The 24,806-nt window shown below is 39.6% G+C and overlaps 1 pseudogene; it reads left to right on the forward strand.

Annotated features, from left to right (window-relative positions):
- The first annotated feature begins 403 nt into the window (after window positions 1–403).
- LOC112610699 lies at window positions 404–13,366 on the forward strand (annotated as a pseudogene).
- The last annotated feature ends 11,440 nt before the right edge of the window (window positions 13,367–24,806 follow it).

A 24,806-nucleotide genomic window follows, 5' to 3' on the forward strand; every position in this document is an offset into this window, starting at 1 on the left:
ATCATGAGGTCAGGAGTTCGAGACTAGCCATGCAACATGGTGAAACCCCATCTCTACTAAAAGTACAAAAAAAAAAAATGTTTTTTAAAAGCCGGCGTGGTGGTGGCGCACTCCTGTAATCCCAGCTACTAAGGAGTCTGAGGCAGGAGAACTGCTTGAACCTGAGAGGCGGAGGTTGCAGTGAGCTGAGATCGCGCCACTGCGCTCTAGCCTGGGCTACAGAGGGAGACTCTGTCTTAGAAAAAAAACAACAACATAAAACCAGACTGATCTGTAGTTTTTGCACAACTGATCACGCCCTCCACTATCTTGTTCGGCGATCGGGGCGGTCTGGGATCCTCCTAGGCCAGCTAACCTTGTTGAACACTGGCGAGGACTCAGTCTCTGGGAATAGAATCGCGGGATGGGTGGGGTGGCTTGGAGGTAGTTGGCTCCGTCCGGCCCGCGGGCGAGTCCGGAACACAGTTACCTGCCCCTGTTACCCACCAGAAAGCAAAGGGAAGGGAACACGCCAGACCGGAAACGGAAGAGAAGAGGGGATATGTTTGGCTTGGGGACGCACTGTTTCAGTTGCGCTCCTGGTTAGCTCTGTGTCTGCGCGGTGTTTCCTAGAGTCTCGGTGTTTCTACTTCTTAGCACCCTTTCTTGCCACCCTTTGTCCTGTGGAAGGCCGGAGACATCAGCGGCTGCAATTGTGCTACTCGCTGCTCGGCATGGAAGGGTCAGGTACCGCAGTTCAGCGCTCTTGGCCCCGCAGGTCCTCGGGCATCTCTGTGCCCCGTCCTGTACATTGTTATGCTCCGACTTCCTAGGGTCGAAGTTACTGCCTGCTGGGTTTTAGAAGCTATTGCTTTACGTCTGAGAAAAAAATCCCAGAAAGGTAAGATGACTTGCCCAAGGTTATAGCGTGCGTGGAAAACAGAGCTCCATTTACAAGCCTGGTCGCTGTGCTTCATTCCTCTTGTCATCACCTCCTGTCAGTTTATCCAAGCTCCAAAAGTGAAGTTGTTTTATCTTTTGCCTCCCAAGATTTATTTAATAGTCTCATTTCTGTTTCCTTCGTTTATTCTTTAGTTCGTTATTGGGAAACTTTACAGCGTGCCAGTAGTGGTTATAAACCCCGAATAAGAGCCTTGTCATCACGGAGCGTGTAGTTCCAGCAAGTAGACAATTCAAGTGCTGTGTAGTGAAATAATTGCTGAGATAGTGTACGGAAGCAGAGAGTACACTGTTCATCCAACAAGTAATTGCTGGAAGAGCAAATAGGGACACCTAACCATTGCAGGGGCGACTCAGGATATCCTTTCTGGAAGAAAAGTCTGATGAAATCTGAAGGACCACTGGTTGAAGTTAGCCAGGAAAGAAAAGGTGTTGCGGCATACTTGGTTTTGCTATTTATCCTCCGAGAACTTTATTATTGTGAAAGCCTAAATTCCACTGCGTAAATTCCATGCATAACACTAAGAAGCCAGTTTGGTTAAGTACAGGGCTGAAGCAGGTTGGTAGCAGTGAAGATGGGAAGGACTAGCTGAATGGAAGAGAAAAATTGCAGAGGTAGAATTAAGGGGATGTGACATCATGGGATAATGGTAGGGTGGTCAGAGAGCAAAGATTTCAACTGGCTGCTTTGGAGGATTAGGGTATCCTTAATGTTAGCAGAAGAATGTAGAGCCGGGGTTGAGAAAGATTTTTACCTATGTTACAGTTTTTAGAAAACAAAAAAAAAAAAATCTGTTTATGTCACAGGGCATTTTAATATAGAAGTGTGAAAAATGGAAAGTCAGTCTGAAAGGGGACGTGTTGAATGTCGTTTTGAAGGTGTTGCATTTGAAGTACTGATGAAATGCTGTGAGTGGAAACAAACTCAGGTGGGAGGGTAGGTTTAGAATTTTATTATATTAGTGTTACGGAGTTGTATAATACATGATTTTCCTGTAATGTAGATTGCTTTCTGTGGTGTGATAGCAGTCTTGAAAGAAAACACTGTAGTCAAGATTATATGTGAGATTCATTACATTCCCCTGATTACCACCTTTCTGTTAAAATACTTTTAATATTAACTTTATTTATTTATTTAGAGCCAGAGTTTCACTCTTACTGCGCAGGCTGATCTCGACTCACCGAACCCTCTGCCTCCCATGTTCAAGTGATTATCCTGCCTGTATAAATGGGACTACAGGCATGCGCCACCACACCTGGCTAATTTTGTATTTTTAGTGGCGATGGGGGTTTCTCCATGTTGGTCAGATGGGTCTCGAACTCCCGACCTCAGGTGATCTGCCTGCCTCAGCCCCGCAAAGTGCTGGGATTACAGGCGAAAGCCAGTGCCCCCAGCCAACTTTATTATTGTTATTATTATTATTATTGTTATTGTTACTTATTTTTGAGACAGAGTCTTGCTCTGTGGCCCAGGCTGGAGTGCAGTGGCACGATCTCAGCTCACTGCAACCTCTTTCTCCTGGGTTCAAGCGGTTCTTGTGCCTCATCCTCCCGAGTATAGTAGCTATGTTACCTATGTTACTTAATCCTTACAATCTTAAACACAGGCGCATGCCACCACGCTCGGCTCATTTTCGTATTTTTTAGTGGAAACGGAGTTTCATCATGTTGGCCTGGCTGGTCTTGAACGCCTGACCTCAGGTGATCCACCCGCCTCAGCCTCCCAAAGTGTTGGGATTACAGGTGTGAGCCACCACACCCGGCCAATATTAACTTTAAATGTAAAGTAATAATTCTTTTCCTAGATTGTATCATATATTGAGTATTATGAGAGTCCTGTGTACTTAGTATGAGGATACTAGTTTGGCAATTGTTTTGTCATTCTGATTTGAAAGTGCCTGATTTGATAGCCTCTGACGTTTTCATAAGCACATCAGATAGTTTCAGCATTTTTTGAAATTGCATTTTCTCTTTCATACAGCTATCCTTAGCCTGTGGCTACCATTTTCCAGCTTTAAGAACTTGATATAGTATTTAACCCAAAGTCTGATACAGGCTCTTGAGCTCACCTGCATCAGAAGCACCTGGGTCTTAGTTAAAATGCAGATCCCAGAACCCCATTCCAAACTTAACAGACGAAGAATCTCAGGAATCTGTGGTTTAAGTCAGCTGCCTATGTGATTTGTATAACCTCTAGAGATTCATAACCACTGACTTAACGTCTAGGGGTAGCAGTTTGTTCTGTAAACGAGAATAATAAAACATGTCCTTTAAGATTGTAAGGATTAAGTAACATAGGCAGCATAGCTACTGTAATGGAGTCCCCTGACCAGCAGCATTAGCAACACCTGGGAGCTTGTTAGAAATGCAAATTCTCGAGTGTCTCCTGGAAAAAGCTACTGAATCAGAATAGTTTGGTGGGACCAAAGAATGTGTATTTTAAGCAAGGAGCATAGATAATTTCTATGGGCCAGGCACAGTGGCCCATGCCTGTAATACTAGCACTTAGGGAGGCCTAGGTGGGTGGTGGGAGTTCTAGGTGAGCACATTCCAGGAGTTCCTGGGCAACATGGGGAAACCTGTGTCTACAGAAAATTAGTCCCAACTGCTCAGGAGGCTGAGGTGGGAGGATCGCTGGAGCCTGGGGGAGGTCAAGGCTGCAGTGAGCCAAGATCACGCCACTGCACTCCAGCCTGTGTGACAGAGCGAGACCCTGTCTCAAAAAATAATAATAATTTCTATGCATATTAAAGTTTGAGAAGCAGTGCTGTAGTACGTCAGCTTCATAAAGGTAGAGAACATGAAATTCATATTTACTAATATATTGTCAGTACCTAGTATAGTGCCCGGCACAGGGTAGATATTCACTATATTTAATGGATGATTTTTAAAATATACACTCTTACTGAAACCAACACATTCAGAGTTTAAAGTTCTTCAGTAATCAAATACCAAAAGAGATTTTTAACCCCACAGAATAAAATTGGATATATGGGTTACTTAGAATTAGGATATCTTTTGCATGAGTCTAATATAGACGTAATCATTTGTGGTGTTCTCTTTCATAAATGTATCTAATGAAGAAAGCAAAAATGACATTTCTAGCCATTGATTATTCTATTTTCTGTTCCATTTTAGCTTCGCTTACAAGTGGTTATGGGTTAAGTCGCATGTGGCTCAATGAAAATGTTGATCAGATTAAAATAACACCCACTCAGTTTTTGAAAGTAATCTTTTTGATTATTTTCATATTTAATTACAACTTTTTTTTTTTTTTTTTTGAGACAAATCTCACACTGTTGCCCAGGCTGGAGTGCAATGGCGTGATCTAGGCTTACTGCAACCTCCACCTTCCGGGTTCAAGCGATTCTTCTGCCTCGGCCTCCTGAGTAGCTGGGAATTACAGGCACATGCCACCACGCTTGGCTCAGTTTTTGTATTTTGAATAGAGACGGGGTTTCACTGTGTTGACCAGGCTGGTCTCAAACTCCTGACCTCGTGATCCACCCACCTCGGCCTCCCAAAATGTTGGGATCACAGGCGTGAGCCACCGCACCCAGCCTAATTATAACTTTTAAAAGAGGTGTTATAGCGTGTTAAGATCAAGGACTTGCAGTCAGTCAGATCTGGGTTTGAGAATAATAAATTGTCATTTATTAACCGTGTCAGAGGTCTTCTTTTTTTTTTTTCTTTTTGAGATGGAGTCTTGCTCTGTCACCCAGGCTGGAGTGCAGTGGCACGATCTCGGCTTACTGCAAGCTCCGCCTCCCGGGTTCACACCATTATCCTGCCTCAGCCTACCCAACAGTGGAGACTACAGGCGCCCACCACCATGCCCGGCTAATTTTTTTGTATTTTTAGTAGAGACGGGGTTTCATTGTGTTAGCCAGGATGGTCTCGATCTCCTGACCTCGTGATCCGCCTGTCTCAGCCTCCCAAAGTGCTGGGATTACAGGTGTGAGCCACCGCGCCCGGCCAACCATGTCAGAGTTTTTCTACCGAACTTGGGTAAATGGTGGGAAGGAACAAATTTAGGAGCACCAGCACCCCCAGGCCTCCCCTGGCCACCCCAAGGAGCAGGTGATCAATATCTCAGCACACCTCTAATTACTTGTGGCACACCAGTGTGTCTTAGGCCTTAGTGAGCTATGAGGTGCATGACCTTAGGTAAGTTACTTCTCTCATTTTCAGTTTCCTTATCTGCAAAATGGAGACCTTAGGGAGTTAATGTGGGTATGAGAAATGTACATAAAACATATTGCACAAGGTGAGGCATGTAGTGTATGCTAATAAATGGTAAGTTGCTGCTGCTATGGTTGTTAACAATAATTATAAAAAGCAAATGGAACGGGCTTGAATTGAAAAAAAAAAATTAGACACATACTTTTTTCTTTATTAGCCTGCATTGTATTTTTCTTTTTTTTCTTTAATGCATCTTTCCAGGACAAAAAATAATATCCAAGGATATTTTGGCACTAACGGCGTGATCTGTAGCAAGAAAGTTGAGTGGTCTGAACTGTTGAGACTTCCAAGGAGACTTCAGAGAACCAAGACAGTGTAAAGGAAAACAGGAAAAAAGACTTGTTAGACATTATTAAGGGCTCGAAAGTTGAATCGAGCACAGTAAATGTACAAACAACAAAGCCACCCAGCAGCAGTCCACTTAAAAGCTACAACTGGCGGGCCTCAAAGAGCTGCAGAACATGCTCCAAAGAAGAGGTAAATTTAATTGTAATTTGAATGTTGTTTGAAACTAATTTTTTTTTTTTTTTTTTTTTTTTTTGAGACAGAGTCTGGCTCTGTTGCCCAGGCTGGAGTGCAGTGGTGCAGTCTCCACTCACTGCAAGCTCTGCCTCCAAGGTTCACGCCATCCTCCTGCCTCAGCCTCCCGAGTAGTGGGGACTATAGGCACCTACCACCACACCTGGCTAATTTTTTGTATTTTTAGTAGAGACGGAGTTTCACCCTGTTAGCCAGGATGGTCTCGATCTCCTGACCTTGTGATCCACCCGCCTCGGCCCTCCAAAGTGCAGGGATTGCAGGCGTGAGCCGCCGCGCCCGGCCGTTTGAAACTTTTGTCAAAAAATATTTTTAATACAAGTACTTGGGAGATGTTGAATTAATGAAGAATAAATATCAGCTTGTAAACACAGGGACTCTAATAATTACTTGAGAAACGCTGTGATTGTATTATATTTAAATAACAAGAGGATATCTGTACACAATCCAGTGAAAGGAAAAGAGAAGTGATCTCATTGAGAATTCCACACTCTTACATATTTATTGGTGTTATTAACTGCCACTTAACTGCCTCTTTAAGCTGCTAATTAACACTTATCATTTACATCTTGATTTGAAGGTAGCCTTGTGTCTGTAAAGGACTTGCTTATTTGAAATTTTCAATTTTAAAGGTTTTTTTCTGGAATAAAGTTTTAGCATGTTGATTACAACTGCTGTATATGACTTCCTTTCACCAATAACTGTCAGTGCTTTCAGCTTTCTTGGCTTCCTCAGAGCATTATAATTACTTGTGCTTGTCAAAAGGGTATTACATTTAATTCTAAGTGCAATCAGTGATATCTTGGCATTGTATTGTAGGTTAAATGGCAGTATTTTTTTTTAGTGATACATAATGATGTATTTCAGTGATGTCATTAATTCAAGTAGTGAGGTGTGTGGCTTTAGGATACCCATCACTGACTTCTCTTATCAGAACAAACAGATAATAGAGGCTTCTGTTTCTCAGAATGGCTTAACATTTTAATGGAACCTCTTGGTTTCTACATGGTATCAAAAATACCTCTAGAAAGTATAATTGGGTGGTAGAGTAAGCTAATTCAGACAATCATTACCCTCCCGTAATAGGTACTTCCTTCTCCTCCTACTCCTTTAGAAACAAAACAGTTATATAAGTATATGGAAGTAAATAACACATGCAAACATATATAAATACTTATCAAGAATGGCATTTTTAAGGTTCCCAGACCTGTTTATGACCCCTGATGCCCTTCATTATAATTTAATTAACTGCTACAGAAATGGTAAAGTGAGTTGAATGCTTTGGAAAGAGTCAGTAAAAGTCATGTAAAAAATTTATTTCCAATTAGGCACGAGTGAGACAAATACACATACACAGGAGCATCATACCCTTAGATTGCTTTGTAAGCTTTCTTACTTTCTTGCTCCACTTTTCCACTTAAACCAAAATTGAAAATATTGCAGGATGGGTGTGATATATATAAAAGATATGTCTTAGAACCTTTTATCAGTGGTCCTGTGTTTCAAAAAGAGGCTTTGGTCCTACATCAAAAGATTGGTGAATGAGATGCATTTGTTTTGAGTTCTTAGAAGGTGTCTTTTAATGATTTTTGCCTCCCCTTCCCGCTTTTCAAGGACTCCAGGGTGCATGGAATTAGATTAGTCATGATCTTTGCTTCATGAGGCACTGTCATCATAGCTTCATGCACAGCCTGCTTTTCTTTCTTTGTATCGTATATTAAATCCCCATTGATATGGTTATCATGGTTACACTACCTCCCAAACTTAGTGGCATAAAACATTCACTCATTATGCTCTCAGATTCTGTGGGTTAGCAATTTGGCTGGAACACAGTGGGGAAGGCCAGTCTGTGCTCTATGATATCTGGGGCCTCAGTTGGAAGACTTAGTAGTCTGAGGCTGGAATCATCCGAAGTTTGCTCACTCATAGGTCTGGCAGTTGATGCCACTGTCAGCTGAGACCTTAGCTGAGGGTGTTAGCAGAAACACCTACATGTGGCTTTCTTTGTGGCCTGGGCTTTCTCACCGCATGGTGCTGGGTTCCAGGGTGGGTGTCTCAAGAGAAAGTGAGCCAAGAGGAAGTTGTATTTTGTTTCTTTTTTTCTTTTTGAGACGGAGTCTCACTCTGTCTCCCAGGCAAGTGGAGACAGTGCAATGGTATGGTCTTGGCTCACTGCTACCTCTACCTCCTGGGTTCAAACAGTTCTCTGCCTCAGCCTCCCGAGTTAGCTGGGATTACAGGTGCCTGCCACCATGCCTGGCTAATTTTTGTTTTGTTTTAGTAGTGATGGGGTTTCACCATGTTGGCCAGGCTGGTCTTGAACTCCTGACTTCATTATCCACCTTCCTCAGCCTCCCAAAGTGCTGGGATTACAGGCGTGAGCCACCGAGCCCGGCCAGTTGTATTTTCTTTTTAATGACCTAGGCTGATATAAGATTGGACATTACCATGTTTACCCTCTTCCACATTGATTTTCATTTTCCTGGGATATTTGCTTTTACCACAACCGCTTCTGAGAAACCATCTTAACAATGATAAAGTCATTGATAGGAATGGAGCAATATATAGTTGGCCCTCTCTATGCGTAGGTTCTGCATCTACAAATAACCTCTGATAACATTTTTTGAGAAACACACAGAAAAAAATACCAATTAAAAAATACAGTATAACAACTACTTATGTAGCATTTGTTATATTAGGTATTACAAGTAATCTAGAGATGATTTAAAAATATTCTCGAGGGGCCTGGAGCGGTGGCTCACGCCTGTCATCCCAGCACTTTGGGAGGCCAAAGAGGGCAGATCACTTGAGGTTAGGAGCTGAGACCAGCCTGGTCAACCTGGTAAAACCCTATGTCTATCAAAAAAATACAAAAATTAGCTGGGTGTGGGGGCATGTGACTGTAATCCCAGTTACTCGGGAGGCTGAGGTGGGAGAATCGCTTGAACCTGGGAGGTGAACATTGCACTGAGCTGAGATTGTGCCAGTGCTCTCTAGCATGGGCAACAGAGTGAGACCCTGTCTCCAAAAAAAAAAAAAAAGTTATGAAGGAGAAAAGTACGTATTCATGAAATAGTCTTAATTACAGGATTGAATAGATTGTGAAAAGATACTTTTTTGTTTTTGAAATGGAGTTTTGCTCTTTTTTTGCCCAGGCTGGAGTCCAGTGGTGTGATCTCGGCTTACTGCAACCTCCGCCTCCTAGGTTCAAGCGATTTTCCTTCCTCAGCCTCTCGAGTAGCTGGAATTACAGGTGCACTCCACCGTGCCTGGCTAATTTTTTGTATTTTTAGTAGAGACGGGGTTTCACCATGTTGACCAGGCTGGCCTCGAATTCCTGACCTCAGGTGATCCACCCGCCTCGGTCTCCCAAAGTACTGGGATTACAGGTGTGAGCCACCACACAGCCCTAAAAGATACTTTAACAAGTTCTCTTTACATTGTTAAAATCTATGAAGAAAGATCCTTGTATGTAAAAATTATCTTGTTTAATGACACAGGCTCCCTACAATTTTTTTTAATTAGAACATTATAAAGCCAGAGACTATAACTATGAAGGAAACCATTGTTATGAAATGCATGATTCTAGAAAATGAATATTCATCTATGTTCTGTGCATACTCTGATCAAATACATATGTTAAAATTTGGAAATGAAGTTTACAAGTGGTTTATGAAAGAAGTAACAATGACGTGGAATAAGGTTAAAGCTTTATTTACAGATAACAGTTCTGAAAGTACATTTCATTTTAACTGTTATATTTCCTTTTTTCTTTTTCTTTTTCGTTTTCTTTTTTTTTTTTTGGAGGGGGGACAGGGTGTTGCTCTGTGGCCCACACTGGAGTGTAGTGGAACACTCATCACTCACCACAGCCTCAACCTCCCAGGCTCGAGTGATCCTCCCACTCAGCCTCTCAAGTAGCTGGGACTGTAGGCGCATGCCACCACTCCTGGCTAATTTTTTTTTTTTCTTTTTGTGGAGGTGGGGTTTCGCCATCTTGCCCAGGCTGGTCTCAAACTCCTGGGCTCAAGCAGTCCTCCCTCCTTGGCCTCCCAGAGTGCTGGAATTACAGGCATGAGCCACCATGCTCAACCCCTTTTTTCATTCTTCTATTTTTCTTCCATTCCTATCAGATTTTAGATCTTTCATATCTTAGTTAAGTCCTTAAAATCTTTTTCCAAGAACTGTAGGAATTTGGGAACTTTAATTTGCGTATTAGGTAATAGATCATAATATAGAAAGCCAGGCATAATAAAATATTAATTTTGAGATGGCAGTTCTCAGTGAGTTTAAAAATGTTGCAAATAGCCAGGTATGGTGACAGATGCCTGTAGTCCCAGCTACTCGGGAAGATGATGTGGGAGGATTGCGTGAACCCAGGACTTTGAGGCCAGACTTCATGATGTATTGAGATCCCATCTGTTAAAAAAAAAAAAAAAAAAAAGGAAAAAATGTTATATATAATTTACTTACTTTTTATAATAGAATGTTTTTGTATGAACTTGCTCTAATTTAGGAAGTTTTTAAAAGCTTTTTCTTATGAAAAATTTAAATCATATGCAAAGAACACAAAATGGTACAGTGAACCCCTTGATACTGTCACCCAGCTTCAACAATGATCAACATGTTGCCATTCTTGTATTATCTATACCTTCACCCACTTTCCATCTCCTACTTGATAATGATTGATGGCTTTTTTTTTTTCAGGTAAAATTTACATACATTAAAGTGTACAAATCTTAGCTGGAGGATTTTGACAAATGGATAAGCCCATGTGACCCACACACTTAACCAAGACACTGTGTTTCCCATTTTCACCTTCCCAGTCAGTAGCCTTCTCTCCTGAGGCAATTGCTGTTTTGATTGTTTTTTCACCTCGGATTAGTTTTGCCTGTTCTGGCACTTGACAGCAATGGAATCATACAGAATATATTCTGTGTCCACCTTCGTTCACTTGATCTAATGTCTGTGAGAGTCAATCATGTTGGCATGAGCTGAGTACTCTTCCATTGTTTAGATATCCTACAGTTTGTTTTTTCTTTCTAACAACAGACCTTAGATTGGTTCCAGTTTGGGGCTATTATGAGTAAAACTTCCGTGAGCAGGTTAAGCTGCCTTAATATTTGCTTGCAGTATATATTGTTTTTGAAATACAATAGCATGTAATTGAAAATTCCACTAATTTATAATTTTTGAGGCTGATCCCGCATCCCTCCACGTTAATGTATTGTTTTGAGTTAACATTTCAAAGTTTATTTAAAACTGGTACCTAATAGTTGAGAATTCCTACTTTTGTCAGAAATTGAATTGAATGATACTTTTTTGATCAACAGAAAATTTTCCCCCCAAAATCATTTTACTTTTCACTAAACTAATGGCATAATAATCAATCTCTCTTTCTTTCTTTCTCATTTGGTTTTCATTTTCTTTTTCAGAAATGAGCCCCTGAGTCCTGAGTTGGTGGCAGCTGCATCTGCTGCCCTCTTTTGACAAACAAGCCAGAGCTGCTCAGGCAGCTCCGTAGCATGAGGAAGAGTCGGGCACAGAGAGGTGGAGAAAGACCTAAAATTAGGTAAGTGAATGAAACCATTAGGTCAGTAATGTTTATATCTCAAAATAGGCCATTTTCATGTGGCTAGTAAGTAATACATATAATATATACCACGTAAGGGAATTTACATATAGAATATACCATGTAAGTGGAATTTTAGCAATTCAAGATTTTAAAAAATTTATGTCTTAAGTAAGATTATAGTTTTAAGAGACCAATTGAATAGTTACTTTCCTTTTAGGAAATTACAGTTTCTTGTCCATGAAAAAAAAAATGATAAATTCAGTAACGTTATTACAAATAACAGAATAAGATAGCTTTTCTGAGAAAAGTACTTTTTTTTTTTTCAGTTAAATAGCTTGCTGGTATTATGCACAGTATGGCAATCTTCAGGTCTGTTTCCTTCTCTTTTTCCTCTTATTCTTATGTTTAAGCTGACATCTTTCCACTTACTCTCTTCATCTCTCATTATTTTATACTATGTTAGACTCCTTGCTGCCTACATTGTAGTAAGTGGTAGCACTGCTTCATTTTGGAAAATGATCTAAATCTGTTGTTCCCAATGAGCATATGTACCAGATGTATTTCAGGAAGGTAAAAGAAATGGCATTGTGTGGTGGCTCATGCCCGTAATCCCAGCACTTTGTGAGGCTGAGATAAGAGGAGCACTTGAGGCCAGGAATTTGAGACCAGTCTGGGCAACAAAACAAGACCCCATCTTTACAAACCATAAAAAAAATTAGCTGGGCATGATGGCGTGTGCCTGTAGTTCTAGCTACTTTGGGGGCTGAGGCAGGAGGATGGCTTAAGTCCAGAGTTTGAGGCAGCACTGAGTTATGATGGCACCACTGCACTCCAGCCTGGGCAACAGAGTGAGACCCTATCTCTGAAATAAATTATATTTAAAAGAAAAAACCATAGGTATCTGGAATGTCAGTTCAGTGACTCATTTTGTTTGTGTTTGAACAAATACACGGCAGTAAATAAATATATCGATCTATTGATTTTAATTTAGTTATTGAATGTAGGTGATAGGTATACAGATACTGATTGTACTTTCATCTTTTCGGAATAATTTTTCATGTGACACTTTTATGTTTGAAATGAAGATTTCTGAAGAACATCTTTAAAAGATGGAAATAAAAATTGTAATGTTCTGTGTTATGTGAATGTTTTTTATTTAAACATAACCTTGTACGCTATATAATTAGTGGATAAAAATGAAATAAGAATTAAATGATATCACATTTCTGTTTCAGAAAGTCTATTACTGTTCTGTAGCTAAGGTTTCTTTTTTTTTTTTGGAGACAAAGTTTCACTCTTGTCGCCCAGGCTGGAGTGCAAGGCACAATTTCGGCTTACTGCAACCTCCACCTCCCGGGTTCAAGTGATTCTCCTGCCTCAGCCTCCCAAGTAGCTGGGATTACAGGCACCTGCCACCATGCCCGGCTAATTTTGTGCTTTTAGTAGAGACTGGGTTTCTCCATGTTGGCCAGGTTGGTGTTGAACTCCCAACCTCTGGTAATCTGCCTTGGCCTCCCAAAGTGCTGGGATTACAGGCGTGAGGCACTGCGCCCCACAGTAGCTAAGATTTCTTTTTTTTTTTTTTTTTTTTTTTTTTTTTTGAGGCGGAGTCTCGCTCTGTCGCCCAGGCTGGAGTGCAGTGGCCGGATCTCAGCTCACTGCAAGCTCCGCCTCCCAGGTTTACGCCATTCTCCAGCCTCAGCTTCCCAAGTAGCTGGGACTACAGGCGCCCGCCACCTCGCCCGGCTAGTTTTTTGTATTTTTTTTTTTTTTTTTAGTAGAGACGGGGTTTCACCGGTTTAGCCAGAATGGTCTCGATCTCCTGACCTCGTGATCCGCCCGTCTCAGCCTCCCAAAGCGCTGGTATTACAGGCTTGAGCCACCGCGCCCGGCAGTAGCTAAGATTTCTAATGCACTTGACCTTTTTATTATTTCAGTTTCAGTAACAAAATATCAGATACGAAAATTGCCAGATGTGCTACAACTAGAGTTAATATTAAGACCAGAGCATCAGATTCAGTTTGACCAAGTCTTTGACAATTATCCTGACCAGGAGAAGACCGCTGATCTTAGAAACAGGTATCAGGCTTTGTAGTCTGCTGGGTTTTGTTTGTGTAGTTTGGTTTTACCTTAACTGTAGATTTACCTTATTGTGTGTGTGTATTATTGCTGTTGGATACTGTGAGCATTATGAACGCATTTACATCTGTGTTCTTACTCTCTGTATACCACTTCCTAGAGAGGGAACCATGTGCTGGATTTAGCCAGCCATTTTTCTATACCTTAAATCAAACTGGGCCATGCTTCACATCTACCCACAGTGAATAGGGGTCTTTGATTTAGAATAAGTAGAGCTGGCCGGGCGCGGTGGCTCAAGCCTGTAATCCCAGCACTTTGGGAGGCCGAGACGGGCGGATCACGAGGTCAGGAGATCGAGACCATCCTGGCTAATACGGTGAAACCCCGTCTCTACTAAAAAATACAAAAAACTAGCCGGGCGAGGTGGCGGGCGCCTGTAGTCCCAGCTACTCGGGAGGCTGAGGCAGGAGAATGGTGGGAACCCGGGAGGCGGAGCTTGCAGTGAGCTGAGATCCGGCCACTGCACTCCAGCCTGGGGGACAGAGCAAGACTCCGTCTCAAAAAAAAAAAAAAACAAAACAAAGAATAAGTAGAGCTGACTGAATTCTGAACAAACGAATATTTTGTGAGGAACATTATTTTTCATTTTAAATATAAATGCCTAATACCGTGTATTCATTTACCCTTTATATCTCTGTACATGCTTAGCTTTTGTTACACCTTAGAAATGACCCACCATCAATGAAAAGAAAGAAAGGCGTAGGCCCGGCGTGGTGGCTCACACCTGTAATCCCAGCAATTTAGAGGGCCGAGGCAGGCAGATCATGAGGTCAGGAGTTCGAGACCAGCCTGGCTAACATGGTGAAATCCCTTCTCTGCTAAAAATACAAAAATTAGCCAGATGTGGTGGTGAGCGCCTGCAATCCCAGGGACTCAGGAGGCTGAGGCAGGAGAATTGCTTAAATCTGGGAGGCGGAGGTTGCAGTGAGCCAAGATCATGCCACTGCACCCTATACCTTAAAATGGTAGATTATTTGTGGCCATTTGAAATTACTGATTTGAAGTTCTTAAAGATGCCGAGCCATGTCTTACATAGTTATTTTAGAATCTAAAGTTGTTCTGTATTTACATAAAGTTTCTATTCTTTCTCTCCTTTAAACCCTGAAAGTGGTAGTTGCGAAGGAGGACCCAGATATTTGGCATGGCCTGACAAAAATTAACTTGTCTTTTATTTATTTATTTGTTTGTTTGTTTATTAATTAATTAATTTATTTATTTATTTATGAAACAGTCTCACTCTGTCGCCCAGGCTGGAGTGCAGTGGCGCCATCTCGGCTCACTGCAACCTCTGCCTCCTGGGTTCTAGTGATTCCCCTGGCAGCCTCCCCAGTAGCTGGGATTACAGGCACGTGCCACCACACCCAGCTAATTTTTGTATTTTTAATAGAAATGGGGTTTCACCATGTTGGCCAGGCTGGTAACTCCTGACCTCAAGTGATCTGCCCACCTCGGCCTTCCAAAGTGCTGGGATTACAGGCGTGAATCACCTCACCTGGCCTAACCTGTCTTTATACTTGGATATGCTCACAATTGGAGTGTTTTCAATACATTGTGTATTCCGTAGATTTGTTTTAAGTAAAATCAGGCACTTGAGTTAACTCCTGGGTGTTAAATTACTGATTTATAGAGGAAAGTTGGAAAAGGTGGTCAGCAGTTAACACAGGAAGTTCAAGAGTTTATGGTGACTTTGGAATATTATTTGAATTACTAATTTAAAGTGATTTAGTATCTGTTAGATATTGTTGAATAAAGTAGAAAGTGTTCTTGGAGTTTTACTTTAGAATATTTAACTGAGTCACTTAATACTCGAGAAAATTGAACTTATTCGTATTGCATATAATACTGTGCAACTACATCGGGATGGCATATTTGATTTTTAATATTAGATATTTAATATTTTGAAAATTAAGTGGCAAAGGAGAAGCTGAAACAAGTAGGAAAGGGGTTCCTGTGCCTTCAGTGTGTTAAGAAGCCAGCTAAAGGGGAGTAAGGGGAAGCAGTGGTGTGATGCCAAGTTGTTCCCGCTGCTATGACTTGGGCAGGGTCTAGGGTATCAACCCCAGACAACCCAGGCCTGGACTGATTGCTTCTGTTGGAAATTGACAGTTCACACTGGCCTGCCTCAGAATGTTGGCACTGCCACTGACTAATTCTGTGACCAGGGCACCTTTTATAGCCTCCATCAGCCTGTTTCCCCAGCTATAAAATGCTGAAAGTGAAACCTAGCTTAAATGGCTTTCTTGAGGAATAGAAAAGAAACACGTATCAACTATCTGGTACATAGTAGGTGCTCAGCAAATGTCCATTCCCTTTCTTTGTTGTACATTCCTCTCTTGAAGTTCAGTGCTTTACCAAGGCATTCCCTGTCTACTGTGACTTGCTTTAATCCACCATCCTGTTCACCGGACATACAGTTGAGGGAGAAGAATGCAAGGACTGAGGAAAGTTCTGGAGCAGAAAAGCCTTTGTTTACAAGTAACTTGGGAACCTGCTAGAGGAAAACTTGTATGACTTGAGATCACATTATTTAACATTCATATGGTATTTCCGTTTTTTCCAGTTAATTCTGTTTAGTAGAGAAAAGTAATTTAGTCTATAAAAAAAGAAGTTAAAATTTTAAAAAATAACCCTCCAGTTTATAAACTGAATTTTAATCTGCCAGTAAGTATATCCAAGTAAATATGTAAATTGATGCATAAAGCAGTTGATTATCAAGTGTGCAAGAAAATGTTACCTATTAACTCTGATATTAATTTCAATCATTAAAAATAGTCATGTAAAGAAAGTTAATTATTTTACAGAATGATTGCTTTATGAAAGGGAATGTTGTGATTTACCTATGCAATCTTTTATAATTATAATTTGTAATTAAACATTGCAGTGTTTTCTGCCCTTAAAAACAAATGTTGACTTTAACAGCTTCTTTTTAGCATAATTTTATAGTTTTTCACAACATGGAGTTTTTAAAACTTAATATAAAAGGGAACAAATAAAAATTATGGCAAATTAAGCTAATCTTTTCAATTAGATATTTTGGAAATTAAATTGCTGTAACTGATTTGTTGTATTATGAAGCAAAACTTCAAGTGAACATTTCTGTTTTCAGTCTATCAGTCCTAAAAATGTGGCAGTTTAGCTAAGACGTTTGATGTGCATCAGTGGAATTATTTTTAAATTTTTACGTATAATATTTCACTGAATTTTTTTTCATAATTTTTGTTGACAGTTTATATTCATTAAAATATATATATATATATATTTGGAAAAATATATTCACAGGGAAGAGACGTAATAGTTTTAACATTATAGCAGTTACTAAAGATAAGCACCTGAATAGGTTTGTTAAGAATAACTATTTCTCAGGTGGAAAAATATTCCTTTTCAGGATGTCCTTAGTGTTCTGATGGTGTAATAGTTGGATATTTTAATATTCCCGCCTGTCATTGGCCTGGATTCGAATCATGAATGTGGCGGTTGTTAGAAGGAAAACTTGGGACTGTAACGTCCCCCAAATTGGGAAGGCATCGAGAGACCAAAGAATAATTTGGGCAAGTCCAGCTTGATGAATAGATGAGTTTACTAGGATTTACATTCTGGACTTTTCTAGGCAGCTCTGGAGTCAACCTGCCTCTTATCTCTAAGCTGTTTTTAAGCTTATATTCTGGCTATTTGCCTACTGTGTGTGCACGATGAGACTGTTTTGCTTGATATGTTTTGAGGTATGCCCTGGGATATTTGGGTTCTCAGGGACACCTGCCCCTCAGCTAGGCATTATGGCCTTGGCTCCCTGCCGAGCCTTCAGGGTTCAAGCAACACATATACACCCTTCAGTAACCTGGTGGGAGACATACCACACTACAGTTGTTGATATTGCTAGTTGTGGTTCGGTTTTCCCCTTGAAATGTTGCATTCTGTGAGACAATGGGAGGTAAGTACTACCAATTACATGAATCCAGAGGTCCAGATTAGCCATTAATTTGGGTTAGAACATTATTAATCACCTATCATTTGCAGCGTATCTCTATGCTATTACATAAAGATATACTGGTTCCTGCCCCTAGGCAGCTTGCTATCTAGAAGAGGAGCTAGCATTTATAAAATAACTTATTGAAGTGATTTAGTGATTGTTCAGGAGATGGGAAGAACATTGAAGGAATATAACAGACTTGTAGTGTTTTTTTCTTAACACATGGTTGGTCTTTGTTCTCTGTTCTTCCCCTTTTCTTTGGGTAAGAAATTTACCATTTTAAGTCTAAAAGAGAAATGAGTGTCCTCTTGCTTGACATTAAATTTGGTTTACTAGTAATATAAATGAAGAAACTTAATACAGATGTTCTCCAGAGTGTAAGTGATGAGCATTTCTACGAATAGAAGTTAGTTTTTTGGATTTTGGTAGAAATAATGTTGTATATGGACTTAGGAGGCTGAGACAACAGGGTGGCTTGAGATTAGGAGTTCAAGACCAGCCTGAGCAGCATAGTGAGATCCTTTCTCTAAAAAATAGAAAAAAATTATCTGGGTATGGTGGTGCATGCCTATAGTCCTAGCGACCTGGGAGGTTGAGGTGGGAGGATCACTGGAGCCCCGAATTCGATGCTGCAGTGAGCTACGATTGTGCCATAACACTCCAGCCTAAGTGACAGAGCGAGACCCCCTCTCAAAGGGGGGAAAAATATTATATGTGATAGATAAGTTCCTAGGCCAGCCTCCAATGGCTCACTTAATCTTTCTACCAGTTACTTATATGAACTTCTGATTTTCCCCCTATTTAATAAACTATATTAGAGGCTAGATCTCATTCATGACTGTATACCCTGTAGCATCTACTCATGTGGCTTACAGATCACAGGAACTAGTTATCTTAAATCTTAAATTCTTTTTTGAACAAACTGTACTATAAAATATACATCTCTAAAGGAAAGTAGTTAATTCAATTAACGTTTGTTCATTAGAACTGAAGGTGAAGCTAAAAGAACAACCCCCTTGTATTACAAAAACTGCATTCTGTTGTGTATGATAAAAAGGAAATGCAAAATGCATAGGGACAATGAATCACCTCTCCCCTGCTCAAATCGTGTCCATTAAGTGTGCATCAGAAAGGAATTTTTTGTCAGGGCAGCTGCTGTTGTCCAGCCAAAAGAGACACTTGGATTCTTGAAGGAGCCAGCTTGCTTTTTAAAATAATCTTATTTCTAAAACTGAAGTTAGTTGGCAAGGAGGCATTGAAATTTTATGTATTTTATAAAACAGTATCAAATGATTATACTGTAGTGAGGAAAGTAGCACACAAATTTATGTAATAATTTACTCTAATGAAGGTACTGTTTGTGCTATACTTTCATGAGTCTAAAGAATGATTTTGTTTCTAGTTAAGTACAAGAATAGCAAAATATGGAAACTTAAATTTAGCAGTTGTTCACTGTTGTTATATTACCATTCCAAAGAATGCTGGAAATATAGTTGGCATTCAGTAATTTTTTTATTGACCGATTGAATGAGTTATTCTGTTCCATGATTCCCACGTCTTGTTCCCCACTAAATTCTTACACTGCTACAAAGGATATAGTCATAGGCCCTACTGGTTATCCTAGAGTCGACAGGCAGTATAGCTTAACAGAAAGAGTGTTGGTGTTGTGTAGAACTGGATTCAAATTCCAATTCTGCTGCACTTACGTTTCCCCAGTTGTAAAATAAAGGTTGGTACATACATCTCCAGGATTAAATGAGGTCATCTGAGAAGTGTGAGGCACAGTGCCTGGAACATAGTACACATTTAATAAATGTTTGCAACTATTAGCAAGTGTAAAAACATGATGATCCTAATGATGATAGAAAAGACATAGGTCGGTCAATGTCCACCAAGTAAAAGATAACTGAGATAGTTATATTATTGATGTGATTGCTCTGTAAATGTGGCTAACAATTGTAATAGTTACTCAGTATCAGATGATCTAGGCCAAAATACTTAATATCTACTAGTCAGCATGTGGTTAGACACATCTCTGCACACAAAGGCTCATAGAAACAGATTCAGAAAAAGCAAATAGATAAAATAAGGCTTACCCACGTGGAAGAGTAAATGAGCTAGCCATTTGTTGACATGCTTTAGTAGGCTTGACAAAAGTGTATAAACAGGTAGGCTGGAGGATAAATCATATGCAATGTATACCTCTAACCCAGAAAGATAAAAAATGTTTGAAAAATTAATTAAGGACCAACAATTAGGGAAAAAAGTAGCCAAGGGATAGATATTGATATTCGTTTTCCTTTTACAACTTTATTATTTGTGTGCAACAAACTGCACACATTTAAAGTATGTAACTCGACTAGTTTTAACAAATAGATACACCCATGAAACTGCCACTTTCAATTGTGAACATTTTCATAACCCTTAAAAGTTTCCTTATATCCTTTTACAGTACACACACACACACACACACACACACACACACACAGGCACACAATGCAGGCAACCATTGATCTGCTTTCTGTTAAAATAGATTAGGTTGCATCTCTTAGAATTGTACATAAATGAAATCACACAGTATGAACTCTTTTGCATCTGGCTTCTTTCACTCAGCTAATGATTTGAGATTCATCCATGTTGTTCCATGTACTACTAATGCATTTTTATTACTGAATAGTATACAGTTGTATGGCTGTATTACTTTTTTTTTTTTGAGACGGAGTCTCGCTCTGTAGCTCAGGCTGGGGTGCAGTGGCGCGATCTCGGCTTACTGCAACCTCCGCCTCCTGGGTCCTGGTTGAAGCATTTCTCCTGCCTCAGTCTCTGAGTAGCTGCCATATCATGCCCAGCTAATTTTTGTATGTTTAGTAGAGACGGGGTTTCGCCATGTTGGTCAGGCTGTTCTTGAGCTCTTGACCTCATGATCCGTCTTGACCTCATGATCCCACGGCCTCCCAAAGTGCTGGGATTACAGCTGCGAGCCACTGCGCCCTGCCGATGTATTACATTTTTGTACCTATTCACCTGTTAGTGGACATTTGGATTGTTTCCCAAATTACAACCCACATTTGGCTGTTACAGAGACAGCTGCCATGAACTTTCGTGTACGAGTCTTTGTATGGACATGTATTATCTCTTGGGTAAATATCCAGGAATGAAATAACTATGATGAATAATAGATGTATTTTTAACTTTTTAAGAAGCCATCAAGCTGTTTTCCAAGATGTTTGTACCATTTTATGTTCCCAGCAGCAGTAACTGGTGGGAATATGGCTCACTCTCAGAAGATGATCAGAAATTTCAAAAGTAAAAAAGTTATTGAAACGTAATGTGATGGTGGTAATTAGCCAACTCATAGGGTTGATTGTGAGGATTAAATGTACTAATGCATAAAAAACATTTAAGCAAAAAGGAAGTACTCAGTGTTCATTAGCAGTTTTATTGTTATTCTGTTGATCTAACTTTGGTTGTGAACAGTAGTACATTAGTGACTAATTTTGATAGAGTAAAAAGTAAACAGCCTAGATTTTAAAAATCAAAGTCACATATTGTATAAAAATATTCATATTCATAAAAATACCTTTAAACAAAATACAAATTTATTTATTTTTTTCCAGTAGAAGGGGTAGTGATTACCTGACATTGTGGTAAAACCAAAGTTAAGCTTGCCATTATTATAGTTGTAGTATGTGTGTGTATATGTATGTATGTATGTATGTATGTATTTATTTATTTTGAGACAGAGTCTCGCTCTGTCACCCAGGCTGGAGTGCAGTGGCCCGATCTTGGCTTACTGTAACCTCCGCCTCCCGGGTTCAAGCAATTATCCTGCCTCAGCCTCCCAAGAAGCTGGGATTACAGGTGCGCACCACTGTGCCCAGCTAATTTTTTGTATTTTTAGTAGAGATGGGGTTTCACCATGTTGGTCAGGCTGGTATTGAACTCCTGATCTCCCCACCTTGGCTTCCCAAAGTGCTGGGATTACAGGTGTGAGCCACTGTGCCCAGCCTAGTTATAATCTTTACTATAATTTTTGTTGCTGTTATCTCTCAGTGAGTAACTTTTTGTTATATACTGTAATTATGAGTGTCAAGTTATGAAAAATACACGATCAATCCAGGATTGGTTATAACATTTTTTAAAAAGATATTTACATTGACTTGTTCTTATTTAAAATGTCTTATTATAGACACATCACCTTCACTTTGGGATATGGAATTTGATAAGCAGTTAGCCACAGAATATGAACAACCCCTTTAAAATGAGATTGCAGTGCTGATCCAGTGGACAAAAGAGGGGAAACTGAGAGTTCCCGATTGACAATGAAGCAGGTAAGTGTTAATTGCCGGGGTTTATAAAATTCATTGATTGAGATTATTTCTGTCAGATATTCACTTTTAGAGTGTAGATACTTAGATGAATTTCAAAACACTCTGTCGATATCTTCACGGTGTCCTAAAGACAATAAGTTGCAGCAGAATGCATGCAATATAATAGAATTTTATAAAATTCAAAAACCAAATTTTGAATATACTTTGTTAGCTCTAAAGGTGATAAAACTATAAAGAAAATTATCAACATAACATGGTATTTTAGGAAGGCAGAGTAATTGAAGAGGGACACCCAGGGACTTCGACAGTACTATCATTCTGTTCCTCAAGTTGGACGGCAGGTTCACAGGTGGTCATTTCATCATGCTTTTATGTTATTATATGTTGTATATATTATACTATAATATGTGTTATCCATATTATAATTATACATGATATTCTTTTGTTTGTAACAATGGTTCATAATATTTTAAGGAATGAATGGAAATGGCACATAACGAAGATACGCAGTGCCTAGCCATCAGTAGGGTCCCAGCGTGATCAGATTCCAGGATAATTCCTATACAAAAACAAGCAAACAAAGGACATGTTATTTAGAATGAAAAGACTATCCATATTCTAATAAACTGAGACAATCAAATAGGGAATCCCTCTTTTAAGGATGGTATTTGTTATATGCTTGGAAGCGTTTTGAAGTAGAAATTTGTTGTAAATAAATCTTCTTGTTAATAGGAAAGTATAAGCTTCCTTTTAATGTCCGTTATCCCTACCAAGAAATTAAAAATCCTGGAGGTTAGTATGGCTTATGAACTCACTTACTTGCTTATTAATGACACGTGAATTTACCCTCTTAGGGGATGACCATGGGTATTTTAAAAGATAAGAAATTTGCTGAGAATTTCTTAAATTTTTCTGATTTTTACTAGCCAGTGAGGACATTGTCCCTTTTTTGCAGGTAGCTTTGAAAGATGATGATACCTCCACAGTTGAGACCATGTTGTTAAAACATCCTTTATTTAACCATTTACACATTTGGTTCTAAAGAGTGTATTATCCTTACATTCTTGGTTCTAAAGAATGTATTATCTTAAGATTCTTGTGTTATTACTATTCTTAAAATTGCTCTAAAACTTGCTGAGGTAATCAGCTTTACATTCTGTAAAAACAGATAACAAAACCCTCTTAATCCTGAAGGTGCTTTTAAAGTTCATGTATTTATACATGTATGCAAATTGGCTATTAAATTGGGAAGATTTTGTTCTAAATAACCAAATCTTAAGGAGCTAAAGCAAACCTGCTTTGTAAAATGTATTAATTCCAGGACTAAGCAATTTCTGAAAACAGACCGATTTACTGTGCTGCTTAATATTTCCTCAAACCAGAATACAAGCGATGGTGGCAGAGGGAGGAAGTAACTCACACCAGGAAGAACAAACAGCTGCTGGAATATGCTTGTGGTTTAGAGCTTCTTTTAAAAATCCTGTCAGCTGCAAAGAAAGGAAGGACTAATATTTTCCATGATGTCAGTAACATCTTTATGAAGATGTTCCTTTTGAATGTGGTACAGAAAGTTGGAAAACACTTAGGCATAGTATCTGGCATAGTGCCCCTTAGGGAGCACTTCATATACAGACGGTCTGGGGCTTAGGATGGTTTGACTTAAAATTTTTTGACTTTATGATGGTTCCAAAGGTGATGCACATTCAGAAGAAAGCGAACTTTGAGTCCCCATACAACTATCCTGTTTTTCATGTTTAGGACATTGTTCCCATAAATTACATGAGGTATTCAGCCCTCTATAATAAAAAATAATTTATGTTAGATGATTTTGCTCAAATGTAGATTAGTGTAAGTCTTCTGAGTACGTTTAAGGTAGGTTAGTCTAAGCTCTGATGCTCAGTAGGTTAGGTGTATTGAAGGCATTTTGACTTACGATAATTTCCCCTCCCAATAAACCCATTGTAAGTTGAGAAGCACCTGTAGAGGTCTACCTTTACCAGTTTCAACTGTGACAAATTTAATGGAACCTGTATTGCTTTTAAATTGGAGAGCAGCAGCAGGTCTGAAATAAATACTGCAGTTAGCTTTGTGTTCTTCACTATTTATTGAACAGTTCAGAGGGCAAGGAAGCAAAGAGAAGCACTCTTGAGTGTGTCTTTGCTTGCCAACTCCTGGCCTTCCTTTATTTTTCTCTCGTTTTTTCTGTTCTCTTCTCTTTTTGACCTTGTCTCAATAAATAAATAAATAAATAAATAAATAAAAATATCCCTTGGGAATACGTAGTATTTGTATATGGAAAACCTCAACGCCTTTCTTGCTACCTGTAGGATAAAGTCCAGAATCCTTAGCTTAACGTTCAAATTTCTCCATCAAACTGAGTTCCTAGGCCAACTATTGCAGAGTTAATGTTGTTCTTGTTTTTTTGTTTGTTTGTTTTTGTTTGTTTGTTTTGAGATAGTGTCTTGCTCTGTTACCCAGTCTAGAGTGCAGTGGCACAATCTTGGCTCACAGCAAGTGTCACCTCCCAGGGCTCAAGCAGTCCTCTCATTTCAGCCTGCCGAGTTGCTGGGACCACAGGCCCGCACCATACCTGGCTAATAGATGTGTGTATTTTTTGTAGAAAGGGGTTTTCACCATGTTTCCCTGTCTGGTGTCCAACTCCTGGGCTCAAGGGATCCACCCCTCCGTGGCTTCCCAAAGTGGTGGGATTACAGGCGTGAGCCATTGCACCCAGCTGATGTTTTTCTTAAAATGTGAATTCTTTGGCTCCACCCCATACCTACTGAATTTGTATCTCATGGGAAAGCTGTACAGGTTGTATTTTTAACTAGTATTGTTTATTTCTTGCTACTCAGAGTGGGCCCAAATTAGCATCAGCATCACTGGAAACATTTTAGAAAAATAGAACTCCAGACCCTGCTCCAGACCTAATGAATCAGAATAATATAGACATTCAAGTTTGAAAAGCACTAGGTAATCTTAATGTACACTTGGAAGTTTAAGAATAACTGATCTGGCCCCAACCTATCATTTTAAGTTTGTCCCTCAATGTTGCTCTACATTTATTCATTTAACC

Source organism: Theropithecus gelada, chromosome 17 (genome assembly GCF_003255815.1).
Source record: "Theropithecus gelada isolate Dixy chromosome 17, Tgel_1.0, whole genome shotgun sequence".
Taxonomy (NCBI): Eukaryota; Metazoa; Chordata; class Mammalia; order Primates; family Cercopithecidae; genus Theropithecus; species Theropithecus gelada.